Source organism: Protomyctophum parallelum (assembly GCF_964188405.1).
Source record: "Protomyctophum parallelum genome assembly, chromosome: 11".
In the NCBI taxonomy this organism is placed as follows: Eukaryota; Metazoa; Chordata; class Actinopteri; order Myctophiformes; family Myctophidae; genus Protomyctophum; species Protomyctophum parallelum.
Window position 1 is genome coordinate 30,176,729 of NC_139707.1, and position 8,269 is coordinate 30,184,997.

Consider the following 8,269-nt stretch of genomic DNA (forward strand, 5'->3'; position numbering starts at 1 on the left):
ATTCCATCCTGATTGGCTAAGATTGGCTTCCAAAGCTTGCATGATTGATCCGTTTCGAACAAAATGCCACAAATCACCCATATGTGTACTGATTTGTGACATTTAGATGAAATTAATCAATGTTTTTTTGGTTCATTATATGAATTTTGTTTCATATACACTTTAGTTGTCAGGTTACAGACTGTAAAGTAAATGCATTACAATCATTCTCCTCCCGTTTGTAATGCGAAAAAAGGCGAAAACTTCTAGCCTGGTTAATAAACCAGACTAATATCGCACGGATCCGCGGGATATTAGTCTGGGGAGGCTCAGCTTGGATTTCATTTCCAGGGAAACATTTTCTCTTTGACGCAATTGGTCAGAGCTACTGTCAGTCAAAGGTCTCAAGCATTGAACGTCACTGTACCAAAGCCCGCCCATATTGCATACCGTGTCCCTATTGGGCGCACACGTTTTCGTGTGTAGAAAATGGGCGTACAATTGAGCCTCTCCAGACCGAAATCCGCCGGCAGGCAATTTTTTTTTGCCAACGGCTGATTCGGTCTGGTTTATTAACCAGGCTAGAAAACCTCTGGGAACTCAGATTACAATAATTCCAGCAACTTCCTCTATCTACTCACTGTCTATTGTGTCCACATGCAGCAGCACCTATATTGTTTTCTCCCAGCGAGTTCCTGTTGTGACAGAAGTACAGTCCAGTGAGGGAGGGCTGCAGAGAGGCCAGAAGAACCAGCACCTGTCCTGACCCTACCTGGACCAGGGAGCTGCCTGGAAGCAGGAGGCCCAGTCCTCTTGTACCATGTGTACTGGTGGGTTAGCATCATCATTTGACCTTGATCAATGATTATATACATGAAAGGTTAAAAAGTACTCTTGTTTACCTGACAAAGACACTCCTTGACTTTTAAAAGTGTCAAATCTTATAATTAGTCGCATCATCGTTTTCCACTCTATTGATCCTCAGGGTGCAATCATGGTGTTTATTACCAATGTATTCAGTACGACCTTGATATGAAAGTAATTTAGATAAATTGATTTCAGGATCCCAGGAGAACCAAAATGCATCAGTGACAGTGTGACCCACTGGGTATTCATATGAACAACTGATGATCTACTGATGTCGCGAGATGGATTAGTTCAAAACTATAGAGAAGTCATGCAAAGTGAAAACCACTAAAATGTGTTGTTTCTTCCTCTCTCTTCACACGTTACTTAGATAAATTTAGGATACAATACATATTAACTACTGACTTTTAGTCATCATTTAGTTGAAATCAGCACGCATTATGAGAAAATCGTATGTATTTGGCCTTTGGCCCTCATATGAAAAGGTTTTGTGTAAGGGACCCCCAGAAGAGAAAGTGTGTCACGTCACGTGTGTGTGTGTGTGTGTGTGTGTGTGTGTGTGTGTGTGTGTGTGTGTGTGTGTGTGTGTGTGCGCGCGTGCGTGCGTGCGTGCGTGCGTGCGAGCGAGCGAGAGAATTTATCAGTATGGTGACATATGGCTCGACTAAGTAATTGATTCATTTTCAGTTAATATATTTGAAATGTATTGAGAATGAACATGTGTGCAGAAATAGGCGTTATGGATTGTGGACAGAATTCCAGAGGCTGAATCAGAATTATTTATTGTTGTGCAGCATGCATTTGGAGAGGGGATTTGGGACTTCCCAGCATGACTTGGGAGGGCATACACACATGATTGATTTATTGTTTTATTGCCATTTAATTAACTTATTGTTTACCATGGGGATGTGTAGGAAGGGGGATTGGGGCATTGTGTTGTTATGATTTATGTGTCAAGACAGTGGAATAGGGTTAATTGTGGGGAACACCCTATTCCTGTATTCCATTGTGTGCTTATAGCATTTGACAGTGGTGGGAAGTATAACTAAGTACATTTACTCAAGTACTGTACTTGTTATTGTACTTAAGTGCCATGGCATTTGGAGGTAGGCTACTTAATTCTATTTTACCATGGTGGAGTCTAGGGGTATTTCCAATTTTCAATACTTTCACTTGTACTCCACTCTATCTCAATATTGTACTTTAAAACTTTAGTTACTTGTAGATTTTGATTATTACAAAACATACATGAACCACTTCAGCCCCATTTAAACTTAAATAGTTGTTCTACAATCTCAGTGCATGTTGTGTACTTCTGCTGATTTCAACGGTTTTAACATGTGATAACTTGTGAAACGGGGACATTCTGCATAATGAATACTTTTACTGTTGGTACTTTATGTACTTTTACTCAAGTACATTTTAATTACCATACTTTTACTTGTAACAGAGTGTTTCTACATTGCAGAATTGATACTTTTTAACTTAAGTAAAAATTTTCCACCACTGGAATGAGTGGTTATAGGCCAAATGGATGACACAAAAATGCGAAAGGCTATTGTTTCCATTGTGTTCCACGAGGACAGAGGAATTCACTGTGGTGGAGTATACTCTGGAGAAGTAGTTAGTTAGTAAGTAAAGATGGCCTTAAATTGGCCTGCAATTTATATCGTCTACGCTACGTTATATCATGTACAAAACTGTTGCAGGGGGTCAGTGTCTTGCTCAAGGACACTTCAACACGTAGCCATGGAGAAGTGCCAGGATTAGGGGGCATCATCCACTTTGAGGTATTTAAAGCGATCTGTTGCCCTGACCGTGAAGAGAAGAGTCAGCCCCATCATGGTGTCAATGCTCTCCTCCAGCCCCTAGCCATGGTTGATATCCACCATATAATCGTTGAGCAGCTGGGAAGGAGGTGGGGTTGGATTATTTCATGCAGCTGTGAGAGAGGCTGCATGAAGCACACACAGAAAGCACTTGCAGAGGTCGGCCGGGGCTCGCCAGAAACGGGCCCAATTTATTATTCCTAATGTGTGAGAGTGGAATTTGCCTTTGGGGCCTGGGTGTGGGTGCTAATGTGACCCCTCCCCTGTCACCGAACCATCCATCCATCCATCTTCAATCGCTTATCCGTAGTTGGGTCACGGGGGCAACAGCTCCACCAGAGAGCTCCAGATTTCCCTCTCCAGAGCAACATTAGTAACTTCCTCCTGGGGGATCCCAAGGTGTTCCAAGACCAGTGAGTCTATGTAATCCTTCCATCGAATCCTTGGTCTGCCCCGGGGTCTCCTCCTAGTGGGACGTGCCTCAAGGACCTCTCTAGGGAGACGTTCGAGAGGCATTCTAACCAGATGCCCGAACCACCAAAGCTGGCTCCTTTCCAGGCGAAGAAGCAGCAACTCTACTCCGAGTCTCTCTCGTGTAACTGAAGTTCTCACCTCACCCTATCTCTAAGGAAGACGCCAGCCACCCGTCGGACAAAACTCATTTCGGCCACTTGTATTCGCAACCTTATTCTTTTGGTCATGACCCACACTTCATGACCATAGGTGAGAGTAGAAACGAAGATTGCTCAGTAGACAGAGCTTTGCCTTCTGGCTCAGCTCTCTTTTCGTTACAACAGTGCGGTACAGCGACTGCAATATCACTCCTGCTGCTCCGATTCTTTGGCTGATCTCCTTCTCCGTCCTCCCCTCACTCATGAACAAGACCCAGAGATACTTCAAATCCTTCACCTGGGGTAATGTCACATTCCCTACCTGGACTGCACAAATCCATCGGTTTCCTGCTGAGAACCATGGCCTCAGATTTGGAGATGCTGATCCTCATCCCAGCCACCATACACTCGACTGCGAACCGGTCCAGTGAGAGCTGAAGGTCAGTACCACATCATCTGCAAAAAGCAGTGAAGCAACCCATAACTCACCGAGCTGTATACCCTCTCCGCCACGACTTTGCCTCGAGATCCTGTCCATGAAAATCACAAACAGGATAGGTGACGATGCGCAGCCCTACGGAGGCCAACCCCCACTGGAAACGAATTTGACTTACTCCTGACCCCCGAGCACACGGACACAGCTCTCGCTTTGGTTGTACAGAGATTGGATGGCCTTCCACAAGGTCCCCCTCGGCCTGGGCTGTGGCTCAGCGGTCCAGGCACCTTGACGGCCTTTACTGCATGTCACCCCCCATCTCTCCCCCCATTTTCTGTCAGCCTACTTTCCAAAAAAAAGAAAAACAAGGTCCCCTCATCCCATACACCCGCAGCACCTCCCACGAAGTGTCACTGAACCTTCATAGTAATTGGACTGGACCATGTACTGTAATGGGCGGAAGCTGTTGGACGTGGTCCACTTCTACTACACTCTACAGCCGTGTTTCCAAAACAATTTTTGTGTTGGGGTCATAGATCCATTTTTATAGGTCATGACTTGAGTAATTTAAAATTTAAAATTCAAAAGATTTAAAAAAACAAAATAAACATAGAAAAGAAGTCAAACATCTTCCAAAGCAATAAAAAAAGATACATCAAAATTCCATACATATTTTAAAGTTTTAAGAAATGGCTCATTGAGACGTGTTGTGCTCTTGTAGATATTATTCTACAGGTTTTGGGCTGCAGGGGAACCACTTGTCTACAGTAGGCTACCTGTTGCAGCTGGTATAGCGGGCCGCAAGCTGGACCCCGCCTATGGGATGGGCTGACACATTAGCCTCTTACTGACCAGGTGGAGGAAGGACCCTCTGGGTAAGGGACTGAGGTGCTTATACCCCAGTACCCATGGGACTTTCTTTCTGCGTGCACGGTTCGCTAGGGCACTGGGCAGGGGTTCTCAAAGTGGGTGCCGTGGTACCTGTGGCAGTTCACCCTGCCACTGAGACTGAAGTTAACCAACAGAAAATGAGTTTTGTTTGACATTATTTATTGTGTATTTGTTGATTGATAATTGATTGTTGACTTCATTGAAGGGAGCAACTACTGTGGGGTATGGGGAACATGCCAACAGTGGGAGGGTTTGTTTAGAGAACTCTTTAATCATATTATGTGGATAATTTATAGTATTATGTGACACTAAAATATGTTATGAATTGTGATGTCTCTGGACATTGGGAATGCACTGGTATACTGGTATGATTGTGGAATCAATTGCACTGGTATGATTGTGGAATCAATCCAGGGTTGGTTTGGTCCATGGGAGGGGCCTAGCCTTTATAAGGAGCACCTGCCACTGCCCGGGCAATCAATGTAGGATTGCACAGGGTGCAGAGCTGGCCTTGATAGAGCCAACCTGGCCAGTGGGCTGTATATAGTACTTATTTTTGTATGCTGTTTGTTGGAACGACCCTTTCATGTGAACTCTGCAAGGTGAATAAAAAACGTATTGATTGTGCAAAAGACTTTTCAGTACTTTTCACTATTTTTGAGCTGGTTCAGTGCCATTTTTGGGCCCACACTACTTTCACACTAGGACAAAGTGTGACAGTACCCTACAGTATGCCGTGACAAAAGTTCAGGGGTGCCGCCGAATACTTTCAGAATATTTGGAATTTATCAATATTACTTCTGTTCAGTTCACTTTAGATCCTGTAAAACGGGACCTCAGTTGCACTGTACTTTTTCTACATAAAATCTGTTTGCCAAAAATAGCTGATCTACAAGCATTGTAACGCATGTTAAGGAAAAATGTACATATATATTTCCATACTGTAAATATGACATGCTAAAGTAATGTCGTTCAGGGGTGCCGTGGAAGAAAAGCTATTTACAGGGGTTCCCAGTTCCTTGAGATAATACTTAGTTGGAGTGGTCTTGTTCTTAATGGACCATTACTGCCTCCTAGCGGGGGGTTAGTGTAAGTGAGGGTTAAAAGGGTGTTTAGGGTCATAAGAGTCCCTGCCACAGTAGAAGTAGAAGTGGTGGACAATGTACTCAACGGACAGTATTCAAGTCAAAGTCTAAATACTGCTGGTCATATATTACTCCACAGACACCAAGGGAAAGTCAGTCAAATTTGTACTTAAAGTTAAACTACTGGAGTATACTTGCTTTAACCCGGTGTAGAACACTAACGTTGGTTGATTTTCACCCACACAATGGTTATGGGATTTCCATTGTGTTGCACTTGCTGGTGTCTGAGGTGGGTGTTTCAACATTCAAAACAGGTAGTACACAGGGCTGTCGAGTGATATCCAATGAGCACTTCCAAACTCAAACACTTACATCATTGATGGATAGGTTTCTGAACTGCCCACAGCCCTCCCTTGAGACACAGACTGAGTAGAATCTGAGTTAATCCACGTTATCAGTCTGGCTAATGCCAGGCCAACTGTTCACTAAACTGCTGACAGGCAGTCTCCCCCGCAGCAGAGAGTGGTCAACATCAACAGATTGAAACCTGTTCTTTACAAAAAGAAGCAGAGGGAAAACGTGTTGACATGCTACTTACTCATCATGAGTGGTAAAAAGAATGATATTATAGGATGTTTGTTATTAAAGCATATAGCCATGGTTCTCAAATTATGGTGTGCCCCCATCTGTAGATCTGCTATTTTCAAATAGCCGATGCATATACATTATTAAAATTGTTGTGATGCTATCTCATGAATCCCCTCAAGAACCCCTGGGGGTTCCCTCAAGAACCCCTGGAATCCCGTCAAGAACCCCTGGAATCCCATCAAGAACCCCTGGAATCCCATCAAGAACCCCTGTCCCTCAAGAACCCCTGGGGGTTCCCTCAAGAACCCCTGGAATCCCATCAAGAACTCCTGGAATCCCATCAAGAACCCCTGGAATCCCATCAAGAACCCCTGGAATCCCGTCAAGAACCCCTGGAATCCCATCAAGAACCCCTGTCCCTCAAGAACCCCTGGGGGTTCCCTCAAGAACCCCTGGGGGTTCCCTCAAGAACCCCTGGAATCCCATCAAGAACCCCTGGAATCCCATCAAGAACCCCTGGAATCCCATCAAGAACCCCTGTCCCTCAAGAACCCCTGGGGGTTCCCTCAAGAACCCCTGGAATCCCGTCAAGAACCCCTGGAATCCCATCAAGAACCCCTGGGGGTTCCCGGACCCCACTTTGAGAACCACTGGCCAGGGCCTACAGTCATTAGCTCTTAGTCAAACTGCATCAGTAGCCTATTTAAGCCGTAATACTGCATGTTTTCCCTTTTTTCTTTTTTAAATGTGATAATCATTGAAATTCAGATTCACTTGGCCATATATGATTTATTTGATTGATTGATTGATTGATTGGTTGGTTGGTTCATTGATACTTTATTAAGAGTATACAGAGGTACAGTACAAACAGTTATCCTGCTAAAAGGATAACACAAAAAGGGAATGTTTCCATTGTGGTCCTATGTATTCAATTCATCAAGACATAAAGACAATACAATAATATTCAATATAGTCCATGCAGTGATATTAGTCTGGCCATCCCAGGCTAATACAATACTACAGTTATAGCCCTACAAGAAATCATCAATACTAGGAGAAGTCAGAAGTAAAAGTATATTTACAGAAAAAAACAATGGGGAGAAATATATTTTTGCAAGCTAGAAGACTTATTGTCCAGTTGCAAATTGCTAATATTTACATGTGCTCTTTCGGCAGTTTTAAGAGCAGGTTAAAAACATTTTTGTTCCGTAAACATTTCCCCCATGTTGTTACCTGACTCTCTTGTATAGGTCTATGTTTTGCTTTAATCCTTGTAATGAATTTTTGCATTATTACATTATGTCGTATTTCCCTGATTTAACTTGATTGTTTATATTGTGTCCATCATACAGCACTTTAATTGTAACATTGTTTCAAAAGGGGCTTTATAAATAAAAAACATACTTACTGATTTACCCTAATGGTGGTTTTGAAGGAGGGTTGGGAGTCACACTTTTGGATGGCTGGTGCTTGGTAGGCACGGCAGGGCATTCCACAACGATGTCCCTCAATGGAAATGCAGTTTGCCAGAAAACTATATGAAGAACAGAACATTGAATATCCATAACATACAGTATACAGTCGACAACACATTACATCAGCACATTGTACATAAAATACAGGCAACAGCTGTATTATTATTGTAATAAGCCAGACAATGACAATATGAATAACAATGTATGAATAATACATTCATACAATATGTACATGTACGTTGGTATTGTAATCATCATCATCATAGTCTTCTTCATAATTATTGTCATCAGACAATAGTTATTAGTTGTAATGTAATTGTGTCCTTTAATAACCTCTTCATAACAGACAGTAGCACAGCAGCAGCCTCACCTGGCTGGTAGAACAACAGTGGGGCTTCTCCCATGGTCGCGTTCCAGTGCACGTCTATTCGACTGAGAGCGCAGCCTCCCATAGGCGCCAGCGCATTGAAGTGCATCGCAAAACAGACGTCCTGGAACATACCCCACC